Genomic DNA, 19,564 nt, shown 5'->3' with positions numbered 1-19,564 from the left:
AATTGGACTTACAGTTCTACATGGCTGTGGAAGTCTCACAATCATGGCGGAAGGCAAAAAGGAACAAGTCACATCTTACATGGATGGCAGCAGGCAAAGAGAGCTGCAGGAAAACTCCCCCTTATAATAACCATCAGATCTGGTGAGATGTACTCACTATCACAAGAACAGTATGGGACTCACTGTAACCTCCACCTCCCGGGTTCAAGCAATTCTCCTGCCTCAGCCTCACGAGTAGCTGGGACTACAGGTGCATGCCATCACGCCCAGTTAATTTTTGTATTTTTAGTAGAGACAAGGTTTCACCATGCTGGCCAGGATGGTCTCAATCTCTTGACCTCATGATCCACCTGCCTTGGCCTCCCAAAGTGCTGGGATTACAGGTGTAAGTGTATTCTTAGCACTTAGCAAGTAAGACAGAAATTATAATTTAATTTGGCCAGCATGGGTTGGATTTAAGAAAAACACTTTTTATTATGACAATTTCAAACATACAAGAAAAGGATGGAGAGTATAAAATGAACCATCATGTGCCCATCACCCAACTTCTATGATTATCAACATTTTACTGATTTTTGCACAGGACTTTTTTTGTTTTTTGTTTTTGAGGTGGAGTTTCACTCTTGTTGCCCAGGCTGGAGTGTAATGGTGTGATCTTGGCTCACTGCAACCTCTGCCTCCCAGGTTCAAACGATTCTCCTGCCTCAGCTTCCCAAGTAGCAGCTGGGATTACAGGCAACCCGGCTAATTGTTTGTTTGTTTGTTTGTTTGTTTTGTGAGATGGAGTCTCACTCTGTCATCAGGCTGGAGTGCAGTGGCGTGATCTCAGCTCACTGCAACCTCGACCTCCTGGTTCAAGCGATTCTCCTGCCTCAGCCTCCCAAGTAGTTGGGACTACAGGTGTGTGCCACCACACCCAGCTAATTTTTATATTTTTAGCAGAGATGGGGTTTCACCATGTTGGCTAGGATGGTCTCGATCTCTTGACCTCATGATCTGCCTGCCTCAGCCTCCCAAAGTGTTGGGATTACAGGCGTAAGCCACTGTGCCTGGCCTAACTTTGTATTTTTAGTAGAGATGGGGTTTCTCCATGTTAGTCAGGCTGGTCTCGAACTCCCAACCTCAGGTGATCCGCCTGCCTTGGCCTCCCAAAGTGCTGGGATCACAGGTGTGAGCCACTGTGCCCACTGTACAGAATATTTTAAATAATCAATAATTAAGTGTAAGGAATTTTAAAGAAATTTCATATAAAAAAAATTCAGAGCATTGGACAGCACTGGACCCACATTTCCACACAGCAACAATTAGCTATACCTAAGAACCTTCTGACACTAGCTAGATGGACTAATGCATATATCTGATTACCATATTACTCACCTCTCCCTATTGTCTCTCCTGTACCAAAGTCTAGTGATAGAATTAAATAAACTTTTTTTTTTTTTTTTAGCCACCACTCCTGGCTATTTTTATTTATTTATTTATTTATTTATTTATTTATTTATTTATTTATTATTATTATTATTTGTAGAGAAGAGGTCTCACCATGTTTCCCAGGCTGGTCTCAAACTCCTGAGCTCAAGCCATCTTCCTCCCTCCACCTCCTAAAGTGCTAGGATTACAGGTGTGAGCCACTGCCCCAGCAGGTATTATTGTTATTGTTTGTCTGTTTGTTTGAGATCGAGTCTCACTCTGTTGCCCAGGCTGGAGTTCAGTGGCACAGTCTGAACTCACTGCAACTTCTGCCTCTAGGGCTCAAGCAATCTTCCCACCTCACCTTCCCGAGTAGCTGGGACTACAGGCTCACACCACCACGCCTGGCTGATTTTGTGATTTTTTTGCAGAGACAAGATTTCACAGGTTGCCTGGGCTGGTCTCAAACTATGTCACTCAATCAATCCACCTGCCTCAGTCACCCAAAGTGCTGGAATTACAAGTGTGAGCCAGCCTGTTGTTGTTATTGTTATTGTTTTGAAGTAGAATCTCACTCTGTTGCCCAGGCTAGAGTGCAACGGTGTGATCTTGGCTCAGTGCAAACTCCACCTCCCAGGTTCAAGTGATTCTCCTGCCTTAGCCTCTCGAGTAGCTGGGATCACAGGCACCTACCACCATACTTAGCTAATTTTTGTATTTTTAGTAGAGATAGGGTTTCAACATGTTGGCCAGGCTGGTCTCGAACTCCTGACCTCAGGCGACCCACCCGCCTCAGCCTCCCAAAATGCCGAGATTACAGGTGTGAGCCACCGCGCCTGGCCTCGTTGATTACATTTTGAATGTAACTAATTTCGTTTCTCCTTTGCTTTAATTTGGGGAATACCTTGCTGTGATCCTCAAGCACATGAGATTTTTTCCTTCACTAATCTTATTTTATCAGTTCTTTTAATTTTAGTATAGTTTTTATACATGCTTTCACTTTGATTTTGCTATCCTTAAAGAGAGAGAGAAAATTTTCAAAGCCGTACTCAAGTTTTACAATTTCAGTGACACCTACTTGGCTAAACTTAGTACTGCTCTATATTTTAAAATTACACACAGTTGCTTCTTTTGGATGCAAAGTTAAGTGCCACAATGGGAAACAGAGGCCATGAGCTAATAGAGCTGTGATGTGCTTTTGTGGTTTTTGTTCGTTTGTTTGTTTTTCGAGATGGAGTCTTGCTCTGTCACCATGCTGGAGTGTAGTGGCGCGATCTCGGCTCACTGCAACCTCCACCTCCCAGGTTCAAGGAATTCCCCTGCCTTAGCCTCCCGAGTAGCTGAGACTACAGGCGCATGCCAGCATGCCCAGCTAATTTTTTTTTATATTTTAGTACAGAGGTTTCACTATGTTGCCCAGGAATGTCTCAATCTCCTGACCTTGTGATCTGCCTGCCTCGGCCTCCCAAAGTGCTGAGATTACAGGTGTGAGCCACCACGTGTGATATGCTTTTGATTGTCATTTCTCTTTTGAAAAAAAAAAAAAGTCTGTGGTATCTATTCTATGAAAGGCATAGATAAATACAACCCATATAGCACCTAGCCAAAGAGATAACAATTTTAAGCACAACAGGAGCCTAAGAACAATAGAATAAAGCAACAAAATCAAAAGAGTATTGCTTTTGGATCTCATGAAAGACCACAGAGTTATTACTTTTAATTGTTATAAGGAAGGCATACAAATTTCTTCAGTTGCCAAAATCGGTCTTCAGAACTAAATTCCATTTCTGGGAGGACCTCAAGTGGTCCTATTTTTCCCTTGGAAAAAGCCCTAGGAAATGCTCAATATATCATCACATCACTTGCATTCAAGGTTGGATTCAAATGAAGGTCTTGGAGGCACCAAGAATCTTACCTAGGTCAATTCTCCCTCGGGAAATTCCTCCTCAGGTCAATTCATAAAGTCATTATTAGTGTCCTGACTTAAAGCAGAAACCAATTCCTTGAACAAGATGGGCACAGAAGGAAGAAAACTTCTGGGAGAGAGTGCCTTTAATTTCAACCAACCAAAGGGACAAAGATGCTTTGGAATGTTTTAGACAGGCTAGTGATACTCCCCAGTAGAAAATAAACCAGCTAGATATAGTGGCTCGTGCCTGTAGTTCCAATGCTTTGAGAGGCAGAAGCAGGATGCCCTTTTAAGGCCAGAAGTTCCAGCCTGAGAAACATAGTGAGACCTTGTCTCTATTAAAAAAAAAAAAAAAAAAAAAAAAAAGAAAACACAGAAAATAAACAAAAGCCTTGCCCATCATTCTACAAGGGACATATTTCTACACTGGCGATGCCTGAGTTGTCCTTTCCAGCTGAGGAACTGCATATATTGAAAAAGTAGAACTATATCTGAGATTGAAATACTTCTTCAACCCCCATATACCTCCTTTTTTAGATTCTGTTGACCATTATTAAATCTCCAGATTTCTATATGTTCCTGAAGTTTCATTTGGGAACTTGACCCTCCTAGCAGTATGGAATTGAGAGGCCTGGAATTCTTCTCTACAAACTAGTAAGTTCTGAGTGGGGAGCAGAATGACTCTGCGGTGTGAGTTGAGTTCCCTTTTCAGAGACAGAATGGCATGAGATTGACGGCAGGCATTCTGGAGTCAGACACACCTGGTTTCAAATCCCACTTCAGTTACTGACTGGTCATATGACCTTGGGCATGTTACTTAACCAGTCTGAACCTTCGTTCCTTCTCTACAAACTTGGAACAAAAATGATTCCTAACTCACAGGATAATAAGTAGAATTTTCATTATCTATGGCTGTGTAACAAATTATTCCAAAACTTAGTCATTCAAACCAATCATTTCTTTCTTTTTCTTTCTTTCTTTTTTTTTTTTTTTTTTTTGAGAGCAATTCAAGGGTAATAGACCCCACCTCTTTTTTTTTTTTTTTTTTTTTTTTTTTTTTGAGACGGATTTTCACTCTTATTGCCTGGGCTGGAGTGCAACGGCGCGATCTCGGCTCACTGCAACCTCTGTCTCCCAGGTTCAAGCGATTCTCCTGCCTCAGCCTCCCGAGTAGCTGGGATTACAGGAGCCCACCACCACGCCCAGCTAACTTTTTTTTTTTTTTTTGTATTTTTAGTAAAGATGGGGTTTCACGGTGTTGGACAGGGTGGTCTCGAACTCCTGATCTCAGGTGATCCACCCACTTTGGCCTCCTAAAGTGCTGGGATTACACGTGTGAGCCACTGCGCCCAGCTGCCTCAATTTTTCATCTACAAAATAGCAGTAACAAGTATATCTACTTCACAGAATTATTATAAAGGTTAAATGAAATATTACATGTAGGCTGGGGGTGTTGGCTCAAGCATGTAATCCTAACACTTTGGGAGGCCAAGGCAGACAGATCCCTTGAGGCCAGGAGTTCAATACCAGCCTGGCCAACATGGTAAAACCTGTCTCTTCTAAAAATATAAAAATTAGCCAAGCATGGTGGTACAAGCCTGTAATACCAGCTACTTGGGAGGCTGAGGCAGGAGAATTGCTTGTACCCGGGAGGCATAAGTTGCAGTGAGCTGAGATCAAGCCACTGCACTCCAGCCTGGGTGACAAAGCAAGACTCCATCTGAAAAAATGAAAAATAAAATGAAATATTACATGTAAAAAGCATAGAAAAGTTGCTTTAAAAAACAAATTGTTTGTGGCCAGGCGCAGTGCCTCAAGCACTTTGGGAGGCTGAGGCAGGTGGATCACCTTAGGTCAGGTGTTTGAGACCTGCCTGACCAACATGGAGAATACAAAAAATACAAAAATATTTACTAAAAGTACAAAATTAGCCAGGCGTGGTGGTGAATGGCTGTAATCCCAGCTACTTGGGAGGCTGAGGCAGGAGAATAGCTTGAACCCAGGAGGTGGAGGTTGCTGTGAGACCACATTGCGCCATTGCACTCCAGCCTGGGCAACAAGAGCGAAACTCTGTCTGAAAAATAAAAAGAAAAAAGAAAAAGAAATTTTTCAGCTGGGTGTGGGGGCTCATGCCTGGAATCCCAGCACTTTGGGCGGCCCAGGCTGGTGTATTACCTGAGGTCAAGAGTTCGAGACCAGAGTGGCCAACATGGTGAAACCCCGTCTCTACTAAAAATGCAAAAATTAGGTGGGCGTGGTGGCACACACCTGTAATGCCAGCTACTCAGGACACTGAGGCAGGAGAATTGCTTGAACCCAGGAGACAGAGGTTGCAGTGAGCCAAGATGGTGACACTGCACTCCAGCCTGGACGACAGAGGAGACTCTGTCCAAAAAAAAAAAAAAAAAAATGAAAGAAACTATAAGGTATGGTTCTAGGTAATTTTCTCCAGACTGTCAACTTGTTGTCTCAACATTCATAAAATAATCCTTTATTCTATTTAGTAGTGTCTTTGTGTTATATATTAAATGATCATGTGTAATAAAGTTATATTTCTGAGATTCTTATTTCAGTCCTATGAATCTATTTATTTATTCCATTATTTAAATTATTGTTGCATCGTAATGTCATTTGCCATCTTGACAGAGACTGTCTCCTCTGTACTCTCGTTTTTAAAGCTATTTTTTGATACCCTAATCTGTTTAGTGAACTTTATTTTTATTTTTTGAGACAAACTCTCGCTCTGCCACCCAGACTGGAGTGCAGTGGTACAATCAGAGCTCACCGCAGCTGGAGTGCAGTGGTACAATCATAGCTCACCGCAGCTTCAATCTCCCAGGCTCAAGTGATCCTCCTGCCTCAGGCTCCTGAGGAGCTAGGACTAAAGGCATGCACTACTACATCTGGCTAATTTTTAAAAATTGTTTTTTGTAGAAACAAGGTGTCACTATGTTGCCCAGGCTGGTCTCCACCTCCTGAGCTTTAAGTGATCCTCCCACCTCAGCTTCCCAACAGTGCCCAGCCTAGTGAACTTTTGTTTTTTCTCATTCATAGTTGTGACCACTGAACTTTATATTCAGTGAACTTTGTATCAGTTTCAACTACTTCTAAGAAAAATCCTATTGGTTTAACATGTTCAAACTCTTAAAAAATAAAAATTACGTTGGTATTTTGATTGGAATGATGTTTAGTTAAAACTTGATTTGAAAATATATTTTCTTTTTTCTCCTTCCAGAACCCTTTAGTTCATGTCATCTTTAAATTTCCAGTAATACAATCCTTTTCTTTTTTTCTTTTTTTTTGAGACTGAGTCTCGCTTTGTCGCCCAGGCTGGAGTGCGGGTGGCGCGATCTCGGCTCACTGCAAGCTCCGCCTCCCGGGTTTACGCCATTCTCCTGCCTCAGCCTCCCGAGTAGCTGGGACTACAGGCGCCCACCACCACGCCCGGCTAATTTTTTGTATTTTTAGTAGAGACGGGGTTTCACCGTGTTAGCCAGGATGGTCTCGATCTCCTGACCTCGTGATCTGCCCGCCGCGGCCTCCCAAAGTGCTGGGATTACAGGCGTGAGCCACCGCGCCCGGCCCTTTTCTTTTTTTCTTTTTGTTTTGAGAGGGAGTCTCACTCTGTCACCCATGCTGGCATGCAGCAGCATGATCTAGGCTCACTGCAACCTCTGTCTCCCGGGTTTAAGTGATTCTTGTCCCTCAGTTTCCCAAGTAGCTGGGACTACAGGCGTGCACCACCACGCCAGCTAATTTTTGTATTTTTTAGTAGAGACAGGGTTTGACCATGTTAGTTAGGCTGGTCTCGAACTCCTGGCCTCAAGTGATCCATCCACCTCAGCCTCCCAAAGTGCTGAGATTACAGGTGTGAGCCACTGTGCCTGGCCTCAGTAATACAATCTTTCCTTAAGTATATTCTGGGTTTTTTTTGTTTGTTTGTGGTTGGTTGGTTTGTTTTGTTTTATTTTGGTATCCCTTTCTTGGCACCTTAAGTATATTCTCAAGCTTTTTTTGCCCTTTTAGTGGTAATTACGATTTCTTTTATTATAATATTTTCAAGGTGGTTAATGCTGATGGATAAGCATACATTTTATCATTTATTTACTCTTTTTTCCTTTCATATTAAATGTCAGTTGTAGAGGGCCAGGTGCAGCAGCTCACACCTGTAATCCCAACACTTTGGGGGGCCGAGATGAGCAGATTACCCGAGGTCAGTAGTTCAAGACCAGCCTGGCCATCATGATGAAACCTCATCTCTACTAAAAAATACAAAAAATGAGCTGGGTGTGATGGCACACACCTGTAATCCCAGCTACTTAGGAGACTGAAGCAGGAGAATTTCTTGAACCCGGGAGGCAGCATGATCTTGGCAGTGAGCCAAGATCATGACACTGCACTCCAGCCTGGGGGACAAGAGTGCAACTCAGTCTCAAAAAAAAAAAAAAAAAAAAAGTCAGTTGTAGAGATTTCAGTTAATCATATCTTTCAACTCACTGCTTAACATAAAGTCAGCTACATAATACCTACTACTGGGGTTTTGTTTGTTTTATTTTGTTTTGTTTTTGTTTTTGTTTTTGAGACAGAGTTTTGCTCTTGTTGCCCAGGCTGGAGTGCAATGATGCAATTTCAGCTCACTGCAACCTCCACCTCCCGGATTCAAGCAATTCCCCTGCCTCAGCCTCCCAAGTAGCTGGGATTACAGGCATGCACCACCACACCTGGCTAATTTTGTATTTTTAGTAGAGACGGGGTTTTACCATGTTGGTAAGGCTGGTCTTGAACTCCTGACCTCAGGCGATCCGCCCATCTCGGCCTCTCAAAGTGTTGGGATTACAGGCATGAGCCACTGTACCCAGCCTCGTTCATTTCTAAAATTTATATTTGTTTCCTTCAATGTAGACACCAGTGAGAATTGCTGTGTTCTGCATAAAGAATGCCCCAATCCCAAATCTCATTTTTTTGTCCTCACATTGATGTTCTTTTGTTGCTGCTGTTGTTTGTTTGTTTTTAGAATAGAAATGGAGTTTTGAAATGTTGCCCAGACTAGTCTTGAACTCCTAGGCACAAGTAACCCACCTGCCTTGGCCTCCCAAAGTGCTGGGATTACAGGTGTGAGACACCGTGTCTGGCCTCTAGTGTGTGTGTGTGTGTGTGTGTGTGTTTCTTTTGTAGAGATGAGGTCTTGCTATGCCACCCAGGCTGTTCTTGAACATCTGAGCTCAAGCAATCCTCCTCCCTCAGCCTCCCAAAGTTCTGGGATTACAGGTGTGAGCCACCACGCCCAGCTTAATGTGTTTTATATAGGTTATAAAATACATATATGTTCTTGCAAAATGTGTAACTTTGTATTGCATTTCTATGTGTTTTAATTTACATAAATGATATATGGTGTGTTTTTTTTGTTTGCTTTGTTTCGGTTTTTTTTGAGAGAGAATCTCTGCCACTCAGGTTGGACTCCCAGGCTCAAGCAATCCTCTTGCCTCAACCTCTGGAGTAGATGGAACCACAGGCGTGCACCACCACATCCAGCTAATTTTTTTAGTTCTTCATAGAGATGGCGTCTCCCTAGGCTGCCCAGGCTTGTTTGTTCTATTTCTTACTTCTTTGCTCTTCAGCATTATGTTTTTGTTTTTGCTTTTGAGACAGAGTCTTGGTCTGATGCTCAGGCTGGAATGCAGTGGCATGATCACAGCTCGCTGCCCCTTCAACCTCCTGGGCTCAAGAGACCCTCCCACATCAGCCCATCAGCCTCTCCGTAGCTGGGACTACAGGCATGTGTCACCACACCTGGCTTTTTTTTTTTTTTTTTTTGGAAAGATGAGAGTCTCACTATGTTGCCCAGGCTGGCCTCCAACTGCTAGGCTCCAGCAATTCTCCTTCCTTGGCCTCCCAAAGAGCTGAGATTACAAGTGTGAGCCACCATGCTCAGCCAGCATTGTGTTTGTATGATCTACCCATATTGCTCTGTGTGTGTGTGTGTGTGTGTGTGTGTAATTTATTGCTTCTACCTATATTAGATTCTACAGTACATATCTAACACACTTTATGTACTCATCTTTCCAGTAATGGGTACCTAATTTGCCTCCAGCCCACCACTAACATTAACACTGGAATGAATATCCTTGTATGACTATTCTTCAGACCTGTGCAAGAATTTCCCTGGCATATGCACAGTATATTCAGAGATAATTGAGTCAGAGGTATATACTAACTTTTTCCACCGAATTCTGTCACAATGCTTTCTAGAATACCTGAATCAGTTTACCCTACTTCCCCATATATTTGCCAAACTGAGATGTATCATTCTTTATCATTTTTGCCAATCCGATGAATGTCAAACGGTATAATATCTTTGCTTTAATTTTTATTTGCTTTCTAGTGAGGCTGATTATGTCTTCATTATTTGTTAGCCGTTTGGACTTCTCTTGCTTCAGATTGCCTAGTCATATCTTTTTCCTGTTTTTCTATTGAGTTTCCAAATTTTTCTTGCTGATTTGCTGGAGTTATTTATATTCTAGTTTTGATGCCCTGAAGGTTTTAGCCATTGCTATTATCTTTTCCAACTCAGTCAACTGTCTCATAAGTTTGTCCTTCATTGAACACAAATCTTTAAATTTTATGCGGTCACATTCAATTTTTTTTTTCTTTTTCTATTTATTTATTTATTTATTTATTTATTTGAGACAGAGTTTTACTCTGGCTGGGGTGCAATGCACAATTTCAGCTCACTGCAACCTCCGCCTGCCTGGTTCAAGCAATTCTCCTGCCTCAGCCTGCTGAGTAGCTGGGGTTACAGGCATGCACCATCATGCCCGGCTAATTTTGTATTGTTAGTAGAGATAGGGTTTCACCATGTTGGTCAGGCTGGTCTCGAACTCCTGACCTCAGGTGATCTGCCAACCTCGAGTTCTCAAAGTGCTGGGATTACGGGCGTGAGCCACCTTGCCCAGTCCCTCATCTTTTTTTTTTTTTTTTTTTTTTCATCTCATGTTGGTATTTTAGATCTTGCTCAAGTTTTCCTCCTGATTCACAAACATAGTCCCCTGCATCTTCTATTAATATTATTTTAGTAGATAGTAGAATCCATTTTGAGTCCCCTTTACACAGGGTAAAAACAGAGAGTTCAGGCTTGATTTTTCTCTGTAAAACTGTAAGCCAGATTTATCATGCCACCTAAGAAACAATCCATCCTTTCCTTATTGTTTTGTGGTACTACCTTTATCAAATATCAAGGCTCACTCCTGTAATCCCAACACTTTGGGAGGCTGAGGCAGGAGGATCACTGGAGACCAGGAGTTCAAGACCAGCCTGGGCAAAATAGCAGGACCCCCGTCTCTACCAATAACCAACCAATCAAAACAAATGTTTTAACTTAATCACACTTGTTTCTCGAAGGAATAGAACGATTGTTAGTCATATCATGAGTGTCAGAATCTCTTCAGATCTGTCTCAAGCCCCTAGAGTGCTTGCCTACTTAAGTCCTTTACATATGGATTATTTATTTATTTATTTATTTATTTATTTATTTATTTTTGAGACAGAGTTTCACTCTTGTCCCTCAGGCTGGAGTGCAATGGTGAGATCTCGGCTCACTGCAACCTCTGCCTCCCGGGTTCAAGCGATTCTCCTGCCTCAGCCTCACGAGTAGCTAGGATTACAGGCACACGCCACCACACCCAGCTAATTTTTGTATTTTTAGTAGAGACAGGGTTTCGCCATGTTGGCCAAGCTGGTCTCGAACTCCTGACCTCAGGTGATCTGCCCGTCTCAGCCTCGCAAAGTGCTGGGATTACAGGCGTGAACCATCATGCCCGGCCCTTTTCGCATATGGGGGTTTGTTCCTTGCCCATTCTTCAGACCCCCACAATACAAGTGCCGAGAATATGGGGGACCTTAATCAGGTACCCTAGTTATTGTATGGAGTTGGTTGACAAGCTCCATTTTGCAGGAACTTGTATCTACTCTTCCATTCCCTTGATTTGAATTCTTAGTATGCCTCATTTTCCATGAACTGGATTATTTCAGGTTTTTGGTCTCCAGCTTAAAACTGCTGTGTTACTGCTGATACTTGCTCTCCAAATGTTAATCCCCTCCCTAGGAAGTTCCACATCCCTCCCAGTTTGTCTTCTGGTAGGTCCCTGTTAAATCTCTCTCATTCTACCTGCCTGTGCAAAGATGAGATAAAAATGAAATTTTCAACCATAATGTCCATCAAAAGAGGGTAGAGCCTGGTAAATAAAAGCCTTTTGTTCTACTGAGCATTTGGATGTGTTTGGATACGCAAAACTGAGTCCAGATCTTAGCTTGCAAGTAGACAGCAGTGAGAACTGCTGTGTTCTGTATAAAGAATAAGAATTTGCATTTGGGGGCTGTAGTTCAGGAAGGAGAGGGTACTGAAATGATACAAGACCCAGGAGAGAAGAGAAACAAGCTAGCCAGTGTGTTCCTAAGTACCTATACGAGTTGGAAGCCAATAGAAAAATTCCTTGGAAAAGAGCTTTTAAGAAGTATCTAGTATTTGGCTGGGAGCAGTGGCTCACGCCTGTAATCCCAGAACTTTGGGAGGCCGCGGCAGGCAGATGACCTGAGATCAGGAGTTCAAGACCAGCCCGGCCAACATGGTGAAACCCTATATACTAAAAATACAAAAATTAGCTGGGTGTGGTGGCACGTGCATATAGTCACAGCTACTCGAGACGTTGAGGCAGGAGAATCATTTGAACTCGGGAGGCAAAAGTTGCAGTGAGCTGAGATCGCACGACTGCATTCCAGCCTGGGTGACAGGACAAGACTCTGTCTCAAAAAAAAAAAAAAAAAAAAAAAGAGAAGAATCTAGTATTCAAGTGAAAGGGTTCATGTTGTTGAGCTGTGACTACCCATACCTCATTCATTTTCACTCCCCAAATGTTCGCCAAAATCTGATAAAAAAACAAAAATGGGCCGGGCGCGGTGGATCAAGCCTGTAATCCCAGCACTTTGGGAGGCCGAGACGGGCAGATCACGAGGTCAGGAGATGGAGACCATCCTGGCTAACACGGTGAAACCCCGTCTCTACTAAAAAAACAAAAATACAAAAAACTAGCCAGGTGTGGTGGTGGGCGCCTGTAGTCCCAGTTACTCGGGAGGCTGAGGCAGGAGAATGGCGTAAACCCGGGAGGCGGAGCTTGCAGTGAGCTGAGATCCGGCCACTGCACTCCAGCCTGGGTGACAGAGCGACTCCGTCTCAAAAAAAAACAAACAAAACAAAATGTACTGGGTGCAGAGGCTCACACCTGTTAAATCCCAAAACTTTGGGAGGCTGAGGTAGGAGGATCACTTGAAGCCAAGAGTTGAATACCAGCTTGGGCAACATGATGAGACCTTGTCTCTAGAAAAAAAAAAAAAAAAGTTAAAAAATTAGCTGAGCATGGGCCGGGTGCGGTGGCTCACGCTTGTAGTCCTAGCACTTTGGGAGGCCGAAGTGGGCAGATCACGAGGTCAGGAGATCGAGACCATCCTGGCTAACACAGTGAAACTCCGCTTCTACTAAAAATACAAAAAAAAAAATTAGCCGGGTGTGGTGGCGGGCGCTTGTAGTCCCAGCTACTCAGGAGGTTGAGGCAGGAGAATGGCATGAACCCGGGAGGAGGAGGTTGCAGTGAGCCAAGATTGCACCACTGCACTCCAGCCTGGGCAACAGAGCGAGACTCAAAAAAAAAATTAGCTGAGCATGATGGCATGTGTCTGTGGTAGCAGACTTGGGAGGCTGAGGTGAGAGGATCTCTTGAGCCTAAGAAGTTGAGGCTGCAGTGAGCTATGATCTTGCCACTGCACTCCAGCCTGGGCAATGGAGCAAGAACCTGTCTCAAAAAACAAAAGCAAAAATGCCTCATGTTGGCTGGGCGAAGTGGCTCATGCCTGTAATCTCAGTACTTTGGGAGGCTGAGGCGGGTGGATCACCTGAGGTCAGGAGTCCAAGAGTGGCCTGACCAATATGGTGAAACCCCGTCTCTACTAAAAATACAAAAGTTCGCCGGGTGTGGTGATGTGCGCCTGTAGTCCCAGCTACTCAGGAGGCTGAGACAGGAGAATTGCTTGAATCTGGGAGGCAGAGGTTGCAGTGAGCCAAGATTGTGCTATTGCACTTCCAGCCTGGGCAACACAGTAAGATTCTGTCTCAAGAAAAAAAAAAAAAAAAAAAGCTTCGTGTTAACAGAGACTAACATCTGTGGAGGTGGGCATGGGGTGGGAGGTGAGCAGTGGAGTGAGTACTAGTGTTATAAGTATGTATCAATTGAAACAGGTAATGAAATTAACCAATGGATTCTGCATGGTGCAGAATGTAACACCTGTGTAAGAAACAAGGTGACAATCCATTAACTGACCCTGCTTAGTGGAAACCAGAAGCAGAGAAGGACAAGGAGGAGGTGGAGGAGGAAGAATGAAGAGGTGAAAATAGCTAATACTTACAAGGCGTGCCAGGATTTGTTCTAAATGCTTTGTGTGTGTGTGTGTGTGTGTGTGTTTTTTTTTTGAGACAGAGTCTCGCTCTGTGGCCCAGGGTGGGGTGCAGTGGCCGGATCTCAGCTCACTGCAAGCTCTGCCTCCCGGGTTTACGCTATTCTCCTGCCTCAGCCTCCCGAGTAGCTGGGACTACAGGCGCCCACCACCTCGCCCGGCTAGTTTTTTGTATTTTTTAGTAGAGACGGGGTTTCACCGTGTTAGCCAGGATGGTCTCGATATCCTGACCTCGTGATCCGCTCGTCTCGGCCTCCCAAAGTGCTGGGATTACAGGCTTGAGCCACCGAGTCAGTCCGGCCTAAATGCTTTGTTTATACATATATATGTGACCATGACTATCATACCTTCCCTAACATCTACCTCCTCTCTCCAGAGAGTCACAGAAATCTTAGGGAGGACTTTGGACTTCCTATAGTAAGTAACTAGCATTCAAGCCAATCCTGTCTAGATCTTATACATAGGAGATTTCAGATAACACCTGGGTAGCATTTAAGCTTTAGCCCTTACTTCCAAGAATGCTCCAAGGGAGGCTTAAGCCATAGTACAATGGTATATCACAGCTTCCCTGAAGTACCCTCAAACTCATCATTAGCGCATACCTTTATTGTATTTTCAAGTGTATCATAACTATTGTGTATATTTAAATAAGCAAAAGTTCCTTTTGTGGACCTTAATTATATATACATACACACACTTTTTTTTTTTTTTTTAAAGAAACGGTCTCACTCTGTCACTCAGGCTGGAGTGCAATGGCACTACACCATGGCTCACTGCAGCCTCAAATTCCTGGGCTCAAGAGATCCTCTTGCTTCAGCCTCCCAAGGGGCACGAGTTTGACTTTCCACAATGAACCAGAGCCCCCCTCCAGCTTTTTGTGTGTGTGTGTGATGGAATGTCACTCTGTCACCCAGGCTGGAGTGTAATGGCAATCTCAGCTCACCGCAACTTCCACCTCCCCGGTTTAAGCGATTCTCCTCCCGAGTAGCTGGGACTACAGGCGCGCCACCGGGCCCAGCTCTTTTTGTATTTTTAGTAGAGCCGAAGTTTCACCATATTGGCCAGGATGGTCTTGATCTGTTGACCTCGTGATCCGCCCACCTCGGCCTCCCAAAAGTGCTGGGATTACAGGCTTGAGCCACCTCCCCCGGCCCAGAACCCCTTTTAAAGTCACCCTTGAAGGGCTCCTCTGATGCTTTCCGCAATTGTTAAGGCAGCTCTTGGCTGCCCTCTTCTGGGATCAGTTCTCCAAGCCACCCCTTCCTGTTGACCAGCAACCCTTTTAGGTCCCACCTTGCCTGTGAGCTAGGATTGGTGGGACCATCACAGCTGTACAGCTTGACTTTCTTATTTTACTGCTGCCATAGGATCTAAGCAGTGCTATTTTTTACCTATAAATACAACCTCCTGGGCTCAAGCTGTCTTCCTGCCTCAGCCTCCCAAGCAGCTGGGACTATAGGCATGTACCAACGCACCCAGCTAATTTTTTTTTTTTTTTTTTTTTTTTTAATAGAGATGGGTCCCACTTCCCACTATGTTAACCCAGGCTGGTCTTGAACTCCTGGACTCAAGCGATTCTCCTGCCTCAGCTTCCCAAAGTGCTGGGATTACAAGCGTGAGCCACCCTGCCCCTGAGTCCACCCTGAACTCCTGGACTCAAGCGATTCTCCCGCCTCAGCTTCCCAAAGTGCTGGGATTACAAGCGTGAGCCACCCTGCCCAGCCAGCATGTATATTTTTGTCTTTTAAATGTTTTAGCTATTTTACCAACAAGGAAGATTTTCTTGGGAAGAAAAAAGAAATCTGGAGGCCTCTCAGATAATAAAACCTTAAGCAGATTCAATAAAAACAGATAACATTATCTGGCACTGTCTATTAAATTATCTTATCTAAAAATGTCACATGCAGATTGTATGCCATAACCACTATAAATACCTCAAAGTGTTTTTAAAAAATAACAGTAGCCGGGCGCGGTGGCTCACGCCTGTGATTCCAGCACTTTGGGAGGCCAAGGTGGGCGGATCACGAGGTCAGAAGTGCAAGATCAGCCTGACCAAGATGGTGAAACCCCGTCTCTACTAAAAATACAAAAATTAGCCAGGCATGGTGGCGGGCTCATGTAATCCCAGCTACTCAGGAGGCTGAGGCAGGAGAATCGCTTGAACCCAGTAGGTAGAGGTTGCAGTGAGCCAAGATCCCACCACTGCACTCCAGCCTGGGCAACAGAGCGAGACTCTGTCTCAAAAATAAATAAATAAACAAATAAATAAATAAAATATAATAATAATAATTGCTCACATCATTCTGAGATGGCTAATTTTTGATGGCTAATTTTTATCTTTAAAAAAATTTTTTTTTCTGGCCAGGTGCAGTGGCTCAGGCCTGTAATCCCAGCACTTCAGAAGGCTGAGGCAGGGAGACAGAATGAGACATTGTCTCAAAAACAAACAAAACAAAAAACAAATTGGAAAGCAAACAATCAAATTATCCTTATTTGCAGATATGATCTTATATTTGGAAAAACCTCAAGACTCCACAAAAAGACTAGAACTGATAAACATATTCAGAAAAGTGTAGGATATAAAATCTACTTACAAAAATCAGTAGCATTTCTATATGCCAATAGCAAACAATGTGAAAAAGAAATCAAGAAAGTAATCCCATTTATAATAGCTACAAATAAAATTGAATACATAGGAGTTAATCAGCCAGGCCCGGTGGCTTACACCTGTAATCCCAGCACTTTGGGAGGCTGAGGCAGGCAGATCACCTAAGGTAGGAGTTGGAGACCAGCCTGGCCAACACGGTGAAACCACGTCTCTGCTAAAAATACAAAAAAAATTATCCAGGCATGATGGTGTGTACATGTGGTCCCAGCTACTCAGGAGGCTGAGGCAGGAGAATTGCTTGAACCCAGGAGGTGGAGGTTGCAGTGAGCCGAGATCACACCACTGCACTCCAATCTGGGCGACAGGGCGAGACTTTCTCAAAAAAAAAAAAAAAAGGAATTAACCAAAACCAAAGAATTGAAAAATCTCTGCAATGAAAACTATAAAACTTTGATGCAAGAAATTGAAGAGGACACACAAAAAAGAAAAGATATTCCATGTTCATGAATTGAAAGTATCAATATTGTTATTCCAATATTCTATGTTTATGTTGGAAGAATCAATATTGTTGCAATCTACAGATTAAATGTAATTCCTATCAAAATACCAGTGACAGTCTTCACAGAAATAGAAAAAAATCCTAAAATTTATATGGAACCACATAAGCCCCAGAATAGCCAAATATATCTTGAGCAAAAAGAACAAAACTGGAAAATAAAATTACTGGATGTCAAATCATATACAGAGCCATAGTAACCAAAACAGCATGATACTGGCAGAAAAACAAACACATAGATCAGTGAAACAGAATAGAGAATACAGAAATAAATCTATACATCTACAATGAACTTACTTTTGACAAACGTGCCAAGAATATACATTGCAGAAAAATCTCTTCAATAAATGCTGGTGGGAAAACTGGATATCATATACAGAACAATGAAACTTGATCAGTGTCTCTCACTTTATACAAAAATGAAGTGAGGCCAGGCAAGGTGGTTCACGCCTGTAATCCCAGCACTTTGGGAGGCCAAGGTGGGTGGATCACCTGAGGCCAGGAGTTCCGACCAACCAGGCCAACATGGTGAAACCCTGATTCTACTAAAAATACAAAAAATTAGCCAAGCATGGTGGTAGGCACCTGTAATCCCAGCTACTTGGGAGGCTGAGGCAGGAGAATCGCTTGAACCTTGGTGGCAGAGGTTGCAGTGAGCCGAGATCGTGCCTTTGCGCTCCAGCCTAGGCAACAAGAGTGAAACTCCGTCCCAACCAAAAAAAAACAAAAACAAAAACCTAACTTTTTGTTTTGCTAATATTTTGTATTGTCTTCTTCATTTCAATTTTATTTGTTTATGCTCTGATCTTTATTATTACTTTTTTTTTTTTTAATAATTTTGGGTTTGGTTTGCTCTTGTTTTTCTAGTTCTTTAAGATGCATCATTAAGTTGTTGGTTGGTTATTTGAAGTTTTTCTACCTTTTTTTGTTTTCTTTTTCTTTGTTTTTGAGACGATCTGTCTTGTGCCACTGCACTCGCTCTGTCACCCAGGCTGGAGTGCAGTGGCACGATCTTGGCTTACTGCAACCTCTGCCTCTCAGGTTCAAGGGATTCTCCTGCCTCAGCCTCCCAAGTAGTAGCTGGGATTACAGGCATGCACCACCACAACGGATAATTTTTGTATTTTTAGTAAAGACGGAGTTTTGCAATGTTGATCAGGCTCGAACCCTTGACCTCAAGTGATCTGCCCACCTCAGCCTTCCAAAGTGCTAGGATTACAGGCATGAGCCACCGTGCCCAACTTTGAAATTTTTCTACTTTTTTGATGTAGGCATTTAAAGCTATAAACTACCCTCTTAGTACTGCTTTCATTGTATCCCATAGGTTTGGGTATGTTGTGGTTCCATTGCCATTTGTTTCAAGAAATTTTCCAATTTCTTTCTTAATTTCTTCATTGAGCCACTGGTCATTAGGAACATATTGTTTAATTTCCATGTGTTTCTATAGTTTCCAAAATTCTTTGTTATTAATTTCTAGTTTTATTCCATTGTGTTCAGAGAAAATTCTTGATATTATTTTGATTTTCTTGGATGTTCAAGACTTGTTTTGTAACCCCATATATAGCCTATCCTTGAGAATAATCCATGTGCTTAGGAAAAGAAAGTATTCTGTAGCCGCTGGATGAAATATTCTATAAATAACTATTAGATCCATTTGGTCAACAGTGCAGATTCAGTCCGATGTTTCTTTGTTGGCTTTCTGCCTGGAAGATCTGTTCAATGCTGAAACTGGGGTGTTAAAGTCTCCAGCTTTCATTATATTGGGGTCTATCTCTCTCTTTAGATTTAATATTTGTTTTATGTATCTTGGTGCTCCAGTACTGGGTGCATATATATTTACAATGGCTATTTATATCCTTTTGCTTAATTGATCCCTCTATCATTATATAATGACCTTCTTTGTTTCTACTTAAAGCCTTTGTCTTGAAATTTATTTTGTCTAAGTATAGCTACTCTTGCTCTTCTTTGGTTTCCGTTGGCTTGGACTATCTTTTCATGTCTCTTTATTTTTATTCTATATGTGTCTTTATCGGTGCAGTGTGTTTTTCATAGGTAAGAGATCATTGGGTCTTTTTTTTTTTTAAATCAATTCAGCCACTCTGTGTCTTCTGATTGGAGAGTTTACTCGATTTACATTCAATGTTATTGTTAATAAGGACCTACTCCTGCCATTCATTTTGTTATTTGTTTTCTGGTTGTTTTGTGGTCTTCTATTCTTTCCCTCCTTCCTGTCTTCCTTTTAGTAAAGGTGATTTTTCTCTGGTGGTATAATTTAATTTTTTGCTTTTTATTTTTTGTGTGTCCATTGTATGTTTTTTTATTAGAGGTTACAATGAGGCTTGCAAATACTATCTTATCACCCATTATTTTCAGCTGATAACAACTTAATTCTGCCTGCATACAGAAACAAACAAGCAAAAAGAAAACTAATAAAAATTCTACGTATTTACTTCATCTACATGCTTTTTAACATTTTGTTTTTCCCATTACTATCTTATTGTACTATGTCTTGAAAAGTTGTAGTTATTATTTTTAATATTCTTTTGAGATAGGGTACCACTCTATCACCCAGGCTGGATTA

This window comes from Chlorocebus sabaeus, chromosome 4 (assembly GCF_047675955.1).
Source record: "Chlorocebus sabaeus isolate Y175 chromosome 4, mChlSab1.0.hap1, whole genome shotgun sequence".
Classification (NCBI taxonomy): Eukaryota; Metazoa; Chordata; class Mammalia; order Primates; family Cercopithecidae; genus Chlorocebus; species Chlorocebus sabaeus.
The sequence above is the reverse complement of the archived record's forward strand: the minus strand, read 5'-3'. Positions refer to the sequence as shown.